At 41.6% G+C, this 16487-nt stretch overlaps 1 pseudogene; it reads right to left on the bottom strand.

Moving 5' to 3' along the window:
• Positions 1–5973: 5973 nt before the first annotated feature.
• The window catches only part of LOC135504219 (membrane-associated guanylate kinase, WW and PDZ domain-containing protein 2-like), a 63098-nt pseudogene continuing 52584 nt past the window's right edge, over positions 5974–16487 (bottom strand).

Below are 16487 nucleotides of genomic sequence, written 5' to 3'. Positions count from 1 at the left end.
ATGTACATTGAAGCAATATGTGTCTTCCTGTATTTAGTTTTCAGTCCTTCATATTAATATACACTGAGTGTACAAAACATTTGCTCTTTCCATAACATAGACTGACCAGATGAATCTAGCTGAAAGCTATGATCCCTTATGGGGAACATTAAATCAACTTCAATCAGTGTAGATGAAGGAGAGGAGACAGGTTAAAGAAAGATTTTAAGCCTTGAGACAATTGAGACATGGATTGTATATGTGTGCCATTCAGAGGGTGAATGTGCAGAAAAAGATTGAAGTGTCTTTGAACGGGGTATGGTAGTAGGTGCCAGGCAAGAAATGCAACACTGATGGGGTTTTCACACTCAACAGTTTCCCACATGTATCAAGAATGGTCCACCACCCAAAAGACATCCAGCCAACTTGCCACAACTGAGGGAAGCATTGGAGGCAACTTGGGCCAGCCCAGAATCCCTGTGGAACACTTTTGACACCTTGTAGTCCACAAATTGAGGATGTTCTGAGGGCAAAAGGGTGTGCAAATCAATATTTGGAATATTAGGTTCCTAATGTTTTGTTCACTCAGTGTATACAGTATATACTTTTGGTCCTCAGAACAGGCTCAATTCGTCGGGGCCTGGACTCTACAAGGTGTCGAAAGTGTCTCAAGGCTTAAAAATCCTTCTTTAACCTGTCTCCTCCCCTTCATCTACACTGATTAACAAGTTACATCAATAAGGGATTGTATCTTTCACCTGGATACACCTGGTCAGTCTATGTCATGGAAAGAGCAGATGTTCTTAATGTTTTTTATACTCAGTGTATATATATATATATATAACTGTTTTACAGAATTGTTTAATATACAACCACCTGCAGTAAAGCCGCTCAAAATGTACACTACATTCCAATAATTTAGCAGACACTCTCATTGACAGCGACCCACAGGAGCAATCAGGAACTTTGTATATATTGGTTTATCAAGTATATCTCAATACCTGAACATTTTAAAAATACATCTTTACAAAAATATCATATTTGAGCCTCTGCCATCATAACTGTCTCACAACTATCAGCCAATTGTTTGGCAAAGCGATAGCATATTGATTTAACATTGTGCCCTTACTCAATTCAGATAATTCAACGTCAGGAGAGTCATTGATTGTTTTTACTGAAGCTCAATAGACATGAAAAATATGTCGATATTTGACAATTTCAGACATGACAGGAGGACTATAATGACACACCCACTACTCATTCATTCAATGGCATATTTACAGTAAGAGCCAGCTTAATGGTTCAGTATGGTTTGGTTACCAAGGCAACTGTAAGTGGCACTTAACCCTGTGAGACCCACAGTTGCAAATATGCAATGTCTCCTAAATTGCATCCTGTACATGTCCTAAACCAAAAATATCTAGTCAAACACTACATAGTGCATCTCCTTAGACCCAGATGTATCTCTTAGTATTAATGTTGTGGTCAGTATGATTATTGGGGCTTCAGTAGCCTCTGAAACATGAGAAAACTGTCAACTTGTCTGAGACCATACTGGTCCCCTACACAAGCATATGTTGTAAGCCATCCATACAAGTACATGACTTTAAATATTAAGTAAGAAATTGAGAAACAAACATTCTGAGCCAGAGCTAGAGGTAGTTTTGCAAGTGTTGCAAAAAGGCAACATAGGGCTTAAAGGGGAAATCTACAATTCAAACAACAACAAAACGGACACCCTGACACCTTTTTTAGGTAAACAGCTTAGGGATGGAGCTGGAGACATGGCTATGAATGCAAGGCCTGACATGGTGGAGAGATTGTTTCCCTTCCAAATTCTGGAAATATGGACAAACAAATACTTTAAGAGTAACGTTGTTCCCTCTACACTTCAAAATAACAAAAATTTATATATTTTTTTATGTCAGATTACTGACATTGACGACTAATAACTTTATGGCAAAGAAGTGTAACAGTAAAATTTTAAACTATCCCCTCGCACATACCCGGGCGCGAACCAGGGACCCTTTGCACACATCAACAGCAGTCACCCTCGAAGCGTCGTTACCCATCGCTCCACAAAAGCCGCGGCCCTTGCAGAGCAAGGCGAACTACTACTTCAAGGTCTCCGAGCAAGTGACGTCACCGATTGAAACGCTATTTAGCGCACAACGCTAACTAAGCTAGCCGTTTCACATCCGTTACAGAAGCAAGATAGGAGATTCTCTCTCCAAGTTAAGCCAGAAAGATCAACCAAATATGACTTAAAGTTAGATGTTACATAGAAAACCCACAAAATAGTTGATGCTTTCGAAAATATACATTTTTAATAGCAAAGTACTTACAATTCGATTGGTTAAGTTGTTCAAATTGGTATTTCAGACAAAATATGACTCTATTTGAGAAAAATATACCATTACACAATATTTTCCATTACATCAATGCTCTTGATACCTTTTTTATGTGATATTTATAGAATTTAACAGTTTTCTTTTCGCAAAATGTTCATACCATTGAAGCCCAGTATTGCGTTTTTGCTACTTTTCCAGAACATTTTTTATAAACTTGAAATTCATGATGCAAGTATTTCTGAAAGGTAATACTTTCCCCCCCTCATTTGGATCAATGCTTGGGTCTCACAGGGTAAGAGGGCACAACACTTACTACAATTGATAGTGTATTTGTTCTTATTTACATTAAATAAACGTTTGACAATGTAAATATACAGTACCAGACAAAAACGTGGACACCAGATACTTTATTTTCACTATTTTCTACATTGTAGAATAATAGTGAAGAAAACAAAACTATGAAATAACACATATGGAATCATGTAGTAACCAAAAAAGTGGGGCTAGTGGGGCCTTTTTTTCCAATTTTCACCTAAATGACATACCCAAATCTGACTGCCTGTAGCTCAGGCCCTGAAGCAAGGATATGCATATTCTTGGTACCATTTGAAAGGAAACACTTTGAATGTATGAGAATATAACACAATAGATCTGGTAGAAGACAATACAAAGTAAAAAACAACCTACCACCATCTTTGAAATGCAACAGAAAGTTCCCTGTTCCAGCCATCACTCTGGTTGTAATTTCGATGGTGTCCACAAGATAGCAGCAGTGTACGTGCAAAGTTTCAGACAGATACTTGAAGTATGAGCGAACTACATGACATTTAGTGTGAAGTCACCCAGGTACATTTGGGCAAATCATGGAGACATTTGCATTCATACGAAAATTTTCTGCAAGAATATCGTCAAATCTGTATACTTGGACTTTGATTTAGCTTTTCCAGTATTAGTAGCCATATTATAAATTCAACATTTGCAAAACAACCATAACTTCATAACTCTGAATATTCTTATAATTTTTGTCTAAAAGGAAAAGGCATGCTTTCGAACAAGGTTAGTAGCTACATTTTACAACAGATACAAGGTTTCCGGATACTCCCGTAAAGCCCACCTCATTGGCTATCTAGCCAGCTTTGTTTAACTCCAATTGGTGCTTATTTTACAAAGTTAGAGTCATTCAAGTGAAGACCGCCCGCGTCATCGGCCTTGAAGCCGTTGCTCTCCGACCAAATATGGTGCCCTATAGGATATATTACACCCCTAATGATATAGTGAAGTCTCTTTATGTTCTAGGATCTTTGAGGAATACAAACAAATGTGATTGGACTGGTTGAAACAACGTTTAGGGTTAGATTTTCACAGATTCCTTTCTTTGCAAATTGAACGAGTGGAAATACCAAATTGATTGTGCATGCTATATGGACCTTTTTAGGATATGAAAAATAATTTTATCTAACAAAATGACACTTCATGTTATCTCTGGGAGCCTTGGGATGATAAGTCAGAGCAAGATTTCTGAATGTAAGTATACATTTCACATTCAGAGGTGAATTTATCAAACCTATCGCGGTGAAAAAGTGTTTTGTTGTTAGGAGCTCTCCTCAAACAATAGCATGGCATTTTTCACAGTAATAGCTACTGTAAAGTGGACAGTGCGGTTATATTAACAAGAATTTAAGCTTTCAGCCGATATAAGATATTTATATGTACCGACATTTGTTGTTTCTCTAAAATCTGCGATGGTGATACAAGGTGCTGCATGATTTACAACTGTCCCGTTGACGGTACGCCTATCCCTATTAAACAAATCAACATTTATTTTATAGTTGAGATTCTTCAAAGTAGCCACCCTTTGCCTTGATGACAGCTTTGCACACTCTTGGCATTCTCTCAACCAGCTTCATGAGGTCATCACCTGGAATGCATTTCAATTAACAGGTGTGCCTTGTTAAAAGTTAATGTGTCGCATTTGAGCCACTTGTGCTGTGACATGGTAGGGGTAGTATACAGTAGACAGCCCTATTTGGTAAAAGACCAAGTCCATATTTAAAGCTTCACCTGGAATGCTTTTCCAACAGTCTTGAAGGAGTTCCCACATATGCTGAGCACTTGCTGGCTGCTTTCCCTTCACCCTGCAGTCCAACTCATCCCAAACCATCTCAATTGGATTGAGGTCGGGTGATTGTGGAGGCCAGGTCATCTGATGCAGCACTCCATCACTCTCCTTCTTTGTCAAATAACCCTTACACAGCCTGGAGGTGTGTTGGGTCATTGTCCTGTTGAAAAACAAATGATAGTCCCATTTAGCGTAAACCAGATGGGATGGTGTATCGCTGCAGAATTATGTGGTAGTCATGCTGGTTAAGTGTGCCTTGAATTCTAAATAAATCACAGACAGTGTCACCAGCAAAGCACCCCCACAGCATCACACCTCCTCCTCCATGCTTTACGGTGGGAACTAGACATGCAGAGATCGTCTGTTCACCTACTTTACATCTCACAAAGACACAGTGGTTACTACATGATTCCATATGTGTTATTTCATAGTTTTGATGTCATCACTATTACTGTACCATGTAGAAAATAGTAAAAACAAAAGAAAACACTTGAATGAGTAGGTGTGTCCAAACTTTTGACTGGTACTGTAATTGATTTGATTCTCTGACAGAAGCCACCCAAGTCTCTATAACATTGAAGTACATGCACGTTACTAATGCGCGGGTTGACTCAGTTGACTCATTACCCGCAGTCCCCACAGATATCCGCGGGGCGGCCGGGATTAGGGTCATTAAATATTGGGTAGATGAATGGTGTGTGGGTTGGATAAAGACAAAACAACACCTTAAAAAAAGGGAAATCAAATTTACATAATATAAAAATCTGTCTGTTAAGCTAGAGAAATCCACTGTTTCGCATGGGCTGCATTCCAATCCGCCAATATCGCCCTTCTGCATCTGTGGTGAAAGGTGTCAGAGTGGTATACAGAAGATAGCCCTATTTGGTAAAAGACCAAGACCATATTTTGGTAAGAACAGCTCAAATAAGCAACGAGAAACAATAGTTGATCATTACTTTAAGACACGAAGGTCAGTCAAAACAGAACATTTCAAGGATTTTAAAAGTTTCTTCAAGTGCAGTCGCAATAATCATCAAACGCTATGATGAAACTGGTTCTCATGAGGACCGCCACAGGAAAGGAAGACCCAGGGTTACTTCTAATGAACTTATCCTCAACAGCAGAGTTAACTGCACTGCAGATCGCAGCCCAAATAAATTCTTCAAAGAGTTCAAGTAACAGAAACATCTCAACATCAACTGTTCAGAGGAGACTGCGTGAATCAGGCCTTCATGGTCAAATTGTTTAAGGACACCAATAAGAAGGAGAGACTTGCTTGGGCCAAGAAACACGAGCAATGGACATTAGACCAGCTGAAGTCTGTCCTTTGGTCTGATGAGTCCAAATTTGAGATTTTTGGTTCCAACCGCCGTGTGTTTGTGAGACACAGAGTAGGTGAACGGATGATCTCTGCATGTGAGATTCCCACTGTGAAGCCTGGAGGAGGAGGTGTGATAGTGTGGGGGTGCTTTTCTGGTCACACTGTTGATGATTTATTTTGAATTCAATGCACACTTAACATGGCTACCACTGCACATGGCTACCACAGCATTCTGCAGCAATACACCATCCCGTCTGGTTTGCGCTTAGTGGGACTATCATTTGTTTTTCAACAGGACAATGACCCAACACACCTAATGACCCAATTGAGATGGTTTGGGATGAGTTGGACTGCAGAGTGAAGGAAAAACAGCCAACAAGTGCTCAACATATGTGGGAAGTTCTTCAAGACTGTTGGAAAAGCATTCATCACGAAGCTCGTTGAGAGAATACCAAGAGTGTGCAAAGCTGTCATGAAGGCAAAGGGTGGCTACTTTGAAGAATAGAAAACCAAAATATATTTGGATTTGTTTAACACTTCTTTGGTTACTACATGATTCCATATGTGTAATTTCATAGTTTTGATGTCTTCACTACTATTCTGCAATGTACAAAATAGTTAAAATAAAGAAAAACCCTTGAATGAGTAGGTGTGTCCAAACTTTTGACTGGTACTGTATGTGCATAATGTATAACTTTGGTAATATTTTTTTAATATAAGTTTGCACATAATACCCTGATACGTATCCAATATCACAACACAAATATATCATATTGATTCAAATGTTTTTAGTATATCTGTTACATATATTATTATATTCCACAGTATCAACAATACTAATCAGGGCTCCACTCAATATTGTATATACAATAGCATTTAGTTATTTATTTCATACAAATATCTTTACATTATATAGATTGCACACAGCACAAACTGCCTGTCGAAGTCACGTTGCTCTGAAAGTCACCACGATCAAATCAATACACAGAACAACATCATGGATCTATTTCATTCTCCAAATGAATGGTCAGAAGAATGTTACTATACAATACCACCCCTTCCCTTCTAACCATATTTACACTCTTAGAAAAAAGTGTTCCAAATGGATTCTTTGGCTGTCCACATAAGATAACCCTTTTTGGTTCCCGGTAAAACCCTTTTGGGTTCAATATAGAACAATCGGTGGAAATGGTTTTTCAAAGGTTTCTCTATGGGGACAGGCGAAGAACCCTTTTTAGGTTCTAGATAGCACCTATTTTTCTAAGAGTGTATGGTGGACTGGACATAGTATAGCCTGGGACTGTCGCATATTATTGCTCAGTAGCATGAGGTATCATTTAATGTACTGTATACTGTCTCCATTGTCCCCTGAGACAGTCTTCCAGTGTCCCCAAACACGAGGACAATTCTATGGCAACTCCTGAGGGAGAGCAGAGAAGAGAGCTGCATAAAGTGAACAAGCAGAGAAAAGACAGAGTTTGTGTTCCACTGGAACATCTTAAAATATGTACAAATAAACATGATCAACAGTTGATTAACATCAGCCAGAAACCAGCTGTTAAAAGGCACAAAGAATATTACTGTATAATACAACATTAAAAAAAAGTCACAGTAAAACAAACTGAGTGAGTAGCGTTGTGTGTAGTTTGAAAAAGCAAGTGTACGGTATATTCCAAAGGGGATATGGTTTGATCCTGATCCTGGGCCCTCAGAATGATAGGATTATGCTTTCCTCAAACAGTGTGTATATTTTTGCTTCGCTACGACAGGTAACTGCCAAAATAAAGGAAACACTTTTCCTCTCTTTAAATGAGAGATACCAAGTATGTTGAAAGCAGGTGCTTCGAAACAGATGTGGTTCCACAGTTAATTAAGCCATTAACATCCCATCTGGCTTAGGATCATGCATAAAAGAGGGGTCTAAAAGGAGCATAGTGGTCTGTCTGTCTCAGTCACCAGATTTCAACCCAATTGAACACTAATGCGAGATTCTAGAGTGGCGCCTGAGACAGTTTTCCACCACCATCAAGAAAACACCAAATTATGGAATTTCTCATGGAAGAATGGTGTCACATCCCTCAAATAACGTTCCAGATACTTGTTAAATCTATGCCAAGGCCTAACGCCCTATTAAGACACTTTATGTTGTTTCCTTTATTTTGGCAGTCACCGCTAGATTACCAATTATTCTATGACTCCTCTTCCTCTTTCTCGCTGTTCTCCTATAACCCTGTTCTCCTGTATGAACCCAGTCCTCTGTTGGCTGGGTGTGAGCCAGGAGCCTGGGAGTAGCAGGCACGGTGCCCCCAGAACGGCCCCTTCTGTGAGGGCCAGGGAAAGGCCAGAGACACAGGCAGCAGGAATACTGCCGTCCGAGTGGCTGGCTCCACACTCTGCGTTCTCCAGCTCTGAGGATGTAGTGAGGAAGAAAAAGGGTTCTCTCTGTAGTGGAGAGGTCACACGAAACTCCAAGGAGAACAGGTTGTTCAGGGACTGAGAGCTCTCTCTCTCCCCCAGTCAATCCGTTCATGATCCTCACCACTGTCCTCATCATTTCTACTCTCCCACTGTATCTCCCTCAACCTCTCATCCTCGAACTCCCTCTCTCTTTCCATTTCCCATTCTCACCTGTTCCTGGCCTTCTCTTCCACATCCTCTTCCTCACAGACTTGCTTGAGCCTGGACAGACTTTGGTTAGGAATGGGGAGGTAAGCATCCTCCTCCTCTTCATCTTCCTCCTACTCTTTCACCTCTTATTCCTCCACATCCTCCTACCCCCTTTCGTTCACCTCCTCTGCTTCTTCATTTTCCTCAGTTTTCTCATTGTTCTCCCTCTTCCTGACCCTCTCCTCACTCCTGCTTTTCCTCTCTTTATCTCCCTCCCTCCCTCCGCCTCTGTGTGTATATCATCATTGTCATAGTTCCTCAGTGCATCTCTGGGTAAACTGTGAGAGCCTCCCTTGTTCCTGATCTTCCTCCTGCTATCCTTCCCTCTCACCTGAGTCCTCTCTCACAGTTCACCACTGCCTGTCTCACTGCCCTCCTCCTGTCTCTCAGGATCAGGGTCTGAATCAAGGCTGTGTCTTACTGCCCCTGCTCCTTCCTCTCCCTGATCTCCTTCCTTTCTTCTTCCTTTATCTCCCCTTTCGAAGACCTCCTCCGCTTCTTCACCTTGGATCTGTGGATGCGACCCTCCAGGCGGGCCAGGTCTACTGGAGCCACACTCTGCTCCTCGGGGTGCTGCTGTGGGAGGGAGGGGGAGGTGACTCTGAGCTCACGGACTGATGAACACACAGAGACAGGACATAGGAAGCAGGGAACAGAGAGAGCACAATGAATAGGTGGAGAAGAGAATAAGGAGAGTTAGAGAAGCAGGTGATGTTACATAATCACTGTAGAGGACCTCCAGAGTTCACAGAGCATTTCTCTGTCAGAAGCTGTAGCTGTATGTGTGTAGGTTGTGTTGTGTAACAACAGCTGCTACTTCCCTGACCCTCAGGTAACTCTTCATTATATTACAATACTTATCAACATTGTGTGCTCTCATGCAGAATGTCAACTGTGCTGTTGAAGCATATAGATCACTAGCTCTCTTTTACATTCAGCAACACGACTGGCAGGTTGCACACTATAAATAATTCAACCAAGGGATATTGGTTGTCATTGATTTACCTGCCTAATTCATTTTTAAAACTGAGGTTTAAGCTATAGGGCTCTATTTTAACAAACCTAAGGCAATTGTCAATCTAAGCGCAGGTGGTAGCACTATAGGTTAAGGGGTGTGTCAGAAATATTTTTGCTATTTTCAATATCACAATTATAGTCGCATTTATTGCATTGTCGCGAAACGGCAGGGTTTTAATGAATAAACAAGTTGTGGGTTTGTAGAGGCTTGGCCCCTCACTGGCCAATCAGAACGCCTACAATGCATAGATACAAATTGAATGTCAGCTCACTGTTTTACTCCTTTCAAACTTTATATTTGAATGAAGCTTTGGTGATTACGATTTATTTTCAAGCAGTCTCAGGAGCCAAACCCTTTATTGTCAGTCTTGACTGCTTTGAGATTGCATTGGGCAGACAAAAAAAGCCTTCATTGAGAGGAGGCGAGGATATGCTAAGATTTTAATAAAATAAAATGAAATGGGAAAAACATCAGTTTTTTATGTTTCTAAATACGAAGTACACATGCACCAAAAGCACATTGGACTACTCTTGTTCCATGTGCATATGGGCAGTGAGCGTCACGGCTGGATAGGATGTGTTTCCATTGTCAAAATTCATGACATAACCAACTGGGTTACCGCTAAAACCAGCTTTTGGTTGGTCCTATTAGTGCCCATCGGAGCGCTGGGGCTGGAAAATGCGGGTGCACCAGTTTTGACATGACGAAATTGCAAACTAAGGTGCGTTTGACAATAGCGTCACCTTAACCGCAGCAGAACATAGAACCCCTTTAGTTATACCCCGGTCTCAAGACAATTCAACATATGATTTCAGCACGTGGGTGATCATGGTCTCACGATGAGGATGTCGACGTACAGTGACACATGATATATTTTTAACAACGACGACTGTAAAGACAACATAGGAAGTGAGGAGAAGAGGCATGTAGAGAGACAAATAAATGGAGGACTAACAGGAACGATCACCAACCGCGTATTCTCTGTCCGGCCGATGACATAGAAGCAAGGCTCTCCTAGCTTGGAGTTGGTCATACATAGAGACAGACTGGACAGCTCCACTGAGAGGGAGAGAAGAGGAACGGAGGAAGAGAGAATAATTAGAGAAAGATGTGTAGGAGTAATATGAAAAGGGGAAAGAAGACAAGAAATAAAGAGAGAGCAAAGGGAAATGTGTTGGTGAAGGTAAGATAGAACGTGGAGATGGAGAGTCCAAAGAATGAATCACAAGGAAAGGTGAAATAATAGAAGGAAGCAAAGCCCCCAAAAGAGAAACAAGAAACGTGGTGTTAGTAATTTAGAGGTTATACATTCAAGAGAGATACTGTACAGCCAAGAGAAATACTGTACAGCCAAGAGAGATACTATACAGCCAAGAGAGATACTATACAGCCAAGAGAGATACTATACAGCCAAGAGAGATATTATACAGCCAAGAGAGATACTATACACCCAAGATAGATACTATACAGCCAAGAGAGATACTATACACCCAAGAGAGATACTATACACCCAAGAGAGATACTATACACCCAAGAGAGATAATATATACCCAAGAGAGATACTATATACCCAAGAGAGATACTATACACCCAAGAGAGATACTATACACCCAAGAGAGATACTATACACCCAAGAGAGATACTATATACCCAAGAGAGATACTATATACCCAAGAGAGATACTATACACCCAAGAGAGATATTATACACCCAAGAGAGATATTATACAGCCAAGAGAGATACTATACACCCAAGAGAGATACTATACACCCAAGAGAGATATTATACACCCAAGAGAGATACTATACACCCAAGAGAGATACTATACACCCAAGAGAGATACTATACACCCAAGAGAGATACTATACACCCAAGAGAGATACTATACACCCAAGAGAGATACTATATACCCAAGAGAGATACTATATACCCAAGAGAGATACTATACACCCAAGATAGATATTATACACCCAAGAGAGATATTATACAGCCAAGAGAGATACTATACACCCAAGAGAGATACTATACACCCAAGAGAGATATTATACACCCAAGAGAGATATTATACAGCCAAGAGAGATACTATACACCCAAGAGAGATACTATACACCCAAGAGAGATACTATACACACAAGAGATACGATACACCCAAGAGAGATACTATACACACAAGAGAGATACAATACACCCAAGAGAGATACTATACACCCAAGAGAAATATACACCCAAGATAGATAATATACACCCAAGAGAGATATTATACACCCAAGAGAGATACTATACACCCAAGACAGATACTGTACACCCAAGAGAGATAATATACACCAAAGAGAAATATACAACCAAGATAGATATTATACACCGAGAGATACTATACACCCAAGAGAGATACTATACACCCAAGAGAGATACTATACACCCAAGAGAGAAATTATACACCAAAAACAGATAAAGAACATAAGTTGTGACAGTTTGAGGAGGATTCTCTAGTGGCTATGCTAAGTTGAATGTCATGATTATCTCTAGTATATTCACACCTTATCCTCAGTCCTCATCCCACCTATTCTTTTCTCACACCTTGTCTCTTAAAATCAAATGAAACTGAGTGACAGTTTGCGCAGTAGGAGGAGTGTCTCTGGGGTTTTACAGTGTTTCCACCCCCCTGTCCTTTTCTGTATCTTACCGTAGTCAGGGACGTATCCATTGCCTTTCTTTAGAACCAGGTATATGCGGTGTCCTCCCCTGCGTATCTGCTCTACTGCCTGGCTGTGGGTCATCCCTGTTGTGCTGTCACCGTTGATCTCCACCAACTGGTCACTCACCTACAGTACACAGTGACAGCATAGTCAGTTGTTGTATGAAATAGTATCTCATAATGTACGTAATATCATGTTTTGTAAACAAAACTTGATTTCCTGAGTTGAGATAACTTACAGTTTACTGTGAAATATTAGACACCCCATTCTTTAAAGAGGTACACAATACACTCACCTGTATTTTGTGGCTGCGTGAGGCAGGTCCCCCCTCCATCAGTCCCAATACATACAGACCCATGTTGTACTCACTGCCCCCTCGCAGGCTGAACCCAAACCCTGTCTGCCCGCGGTCTAGATCCACACTGTAATACCTAGAGTCATGCTATAAGAAACATGGAGGAAGAGATGAGATCGAGATCTCAACTTAAAGTGGAAAATACATGTCAGTGTTTTGCAGAAGAATTTGGGCTTACTCTTAAAAAGATGTGGATCATTGACACAAACATAATGGATGGCTGCTGTCCTCACCTTGGGTCGTGACCTGTGACCTTTCCTGCTTGTGTAATTGGGGTCATAATCTGTGGTCTCTGATAGGCTGGAGGAGTCTGGGAAAGAAATAAGGGAGAGTGGTTAGCATAGATAGGTACAAGAAGTTAGCGCTTCAGTACAGGGAGATGCATAGTGTCTTAGTTATCCTCAGAGCATTAATGGGGAGTATGCAAGCAAGTGGATTGAGTGCATTTCAGTTTTTATTGTGTTTTTGGAAATGTGTGTGTGTATAACATTGTGTGTATTTCTCTATGCTCACAGGTGCTAGGACAGGGGATGATGGTGAGGCGTAGGGTGTTTCCAGCTCTGCGGAGGATGTGGGTGAGCTCCCGGTGTGGAAGGGTCACCACAGAATGTCCCTGAATAGCCTCCAACCGGTCACCGGGCCGTATCTGACCGCTCCTCGCTGCAGGACTGCCCCGACGCACCGTCACGAACCGGTGAGGGAGGAGGGAGGCAGCTGAAAAGAGCCCGAGAGAGAGAGCGAATAACAATAACCATTTTTATTTGTGGTAAAGTTATTAACATTATTACTAACAGTCTAGTATGTTCCTGTCTTATTGGCCCATCGTTGTTGTATTTTTACTTTGACTGTCCATGTCAAAGTATATTGAATAGAGATGGGGAGAGAGAGAGAGAGAGAGAGAGAGAGAGAGAGAGAATACGAGAGAGAGAGAGAATGTTAAAAGGCTTGGTACCACAGTAGGCTAGGGGAGAGAGAGAGAGAGAGAGAGAATGTTAAAAGGCTTGGTACCACAGTAGGCTAGGGGAGAGAGAGAGAGAGAGAGAGAGAGAGAGAGAGAGAGAGGTATTGAAGTTCCACAGTAAAACCTCTTCAACCCCTAATTAGTCCTGGATCGGTACAGAGGCACAGAAGAACATGTATCTCAAACCTCAGACACCAAACCTGTGGTAGAAGCACATTGCTGCAGTATATACTTGAACGTTTAACAATAAACATTTCTTAAGGTTAAACACATCTCAAGAGACTGAAACTGCCCTGTTTCTCCCCAATAATTGTATTTTCATTAGAGTTTGTCGCTAATTAGAAAACCTATTTAAAAGTCACAGTGAAGAGCTAGTGAGTAAGGTCATCTAAGAGAAAGAACAGAGAGACAAGTTGTAAATCATCCTGGTTTGCGGCAGAATCCCTCAAAACAAGCTGTAACTAAACCTTGTCTGTTTTTGACTGCACTTAAGTCAGTATCTACTCTCTTCCGTCTGCTTTTCTCTTTCTCTTTCCATCTCCAAAACCAATTTGTCCTCCTTCATCCCCCCCATCAATCAGTCCATCGCTCTATCCCCAACACAACAAGGACCATTTCCTGTCCTTTTGATATGACATGTCTTCTAACAGTGTTTTTCAACCTTTTGTAGTACCAGCGACAAGCAAAGAATGGTTGACTCTGATATCTATAAACTCTAGAATGAAATAATTCCCCCTGTCCATCTCTCTATTCCAATACTACAGTCCTTAAAGTAATTTTCTAAACTGTAAGCAAAATGTGGTTACATTCTGCATAATTAGCCTTCCATAAACAAAGGACACTAACAGTTCCCTGGTCTATACTGACCTATTTAAACATACTCTCTCTTTCTAGCACACTTTATTCAGTCTTTGATGTTTGTGCTTGCTTGACATTTTCCCTGACTGTGAGAAGAACACTGTCCAAACTTACCCAGCCCTCCCCCTCAACTTAGCTTACAAAACATCACTCACACTGACTCACCCTCTCTGTCATGCACAACATCAGCGACACAGAGGGCAGCTAAGGTGAAAAATGGTGTGTGTGATTATGTTTTGTGTGTGTGTGCTTCTCTGACAAACTGTTAGATCAAAAAAAATATGTCAAACATCATTTTTCATCTTAAAGATGTTACCCGGGTCATACCATCACTCTCCCAGCCAGATGCAGAGAAACTCATCCACGCCTTCCTCTTCTCTCGGATCGACTACGGCAATGTTCTGTTTGGGGACCTCCCAGCCAAATCAGTACAGAGGCTCCAACTAATCCAGAACAGTGCTGCCAAGGTTCTGACAAGGACCAAGAATTCAGACCATATCACACCGATCCTGGCCCAACTCCACTGGCTACCAGTCAACTACAGGATCGACATTGGCATGTTTCTATTTAAAGCCTTGAATGGACTGAGCCCCACCTACATCAGCGACCTCATCTCAAACAGCGAGCCACCTTGCAGTCTCCACCTACCACTCACCACTGCTTCAAGTCCCCAAGACACGTCTCCGAACTATAGGGGACCGAGCCTTCTGCTGCCTTGCCCCTCGCCTATGGAATACTCTCCCTGACCATCGGAGAACCGCTACACCCCTCTAAACTTTTACCAGCCTTGATTCTAAATGTGTTATTTTTATTGTATGTATATATATTTTTTATTCTTCGGTAGAGCTTTCAAATAACTCTAATGAAAAGCGCAATACAAATGACATGTATTATTATTATTACTGGTACTTTTACCACTACAATTACCACTTGTAGGATTACATCCACAACTACAGTACAACTGTTAACTGCTTACAGTACCATGAGGCCATCAATGACTGGAACTCCAATGGTGCTCAAGGAAACAGTGTGAGAAACATATTGCAGATGTTGAACTAATTGACAGCTTTGATGCAAATCTGTCATGTTAATTTCAGTTAAACAAAATGTTCATATACACACACACACACATGCACGCACATACACACGTACGCACAAACGCAGACATACTCATACAGTGGCATAACTCACACAAAGCATGTAGACAGACAGCATTCAACCAGAAACCAGAAAGTCGCAACATAATTACGTTTGGAGTCCTTGACAGTTCTCAAAGCAGACTGCAGTCTTTCCAACATGGCTCTTTGAATTACATATGTAGCGCAAAAAATCCTGAATTCCAACAAAACAGCTTGGAGATGCTTACATCTAAATGAATGGGGTCAGACCAATAAAAACACAATGAACTAAAACAAGTCCCTGCTGTTGCTCTGGTTCAGTGTAACTTCTAAAGCAATTCAGAGAGAGAGAGATTGAGAGCGAGAGAGGCGGGAGAGAGAGAGGGGGGAGAGAGAGAGGCGGGAGAGAGAGAGGCGGGAGAGAGATGGGGGAGAGAGAGGCGAGAGAGAGAGGCGGGAGAGAGAGAGGCGAGAGAGAGGCGGGAGAGAAAGGGGGGAGAGAGAGGCGGGAGAGAGAGGGGGGGGGAGGGAGAGGGGAGGGAGAGAGAGAGGCGGGAGAGAGAGAGGCGGGAGAGAGAGAGAGAGAGGCGGGAGAGAGAGAGGCGGGAGAGAGAGAGGCGGGTGAGAGAGAGGTGGGAGAGAGAGAGGCGGGAGAGAGAGAGGCGGGAGAGAGAGAGGCGGGAGTGAGAGGGGTGAGGGAGGGGGGAGGGAGTTTTAATCTTTAGAGAAACCAGACTGAATCCTTTCACTGCAGAGAGAAGGGAGGGAGAGTGTGGTATATAGAAAATGATAGATTATGGAATAGAGAGAGAGAGCGAGGCAGGGAGATGGAGACTATGGTTATTGAGATAAGACAGAGGTGAAATGCAGGTGTGAGAGGATAATGGAGAGAGAGACATTCTTTGTGTTGTTGAGACAAGACAGCATTAATGTATGTTAGCTTTGCCCATAAATCAAATTGAACTGCATTAGAATTGGTCAGAGAGGCAAATACAAAGAGAGGTGAAACTGCTGGGCAAACACTGGTTGAATCAAAGTTGTTTC

The sequence above is a fragment of the Oncorhynchus masou genome, chromosome 18 (assembly GCF_036934945.1).
Source record: "Oncorhynchus masou masou isolate Uvic2021 chromosome 18, UVic_Omas_1.1, whole genome shotgun sequence".
In the NCBI taxonomy this organism is placed as follows: Eukaryota; Metazoa; Chordata; class Actinopteri; order Salmoniformes; family Salmonidae; genus Oncorhynchus; species Oncorhynchus masou.
This window is presented reverse-complemented; position numbering and strand designations above follow the sequence as displayed.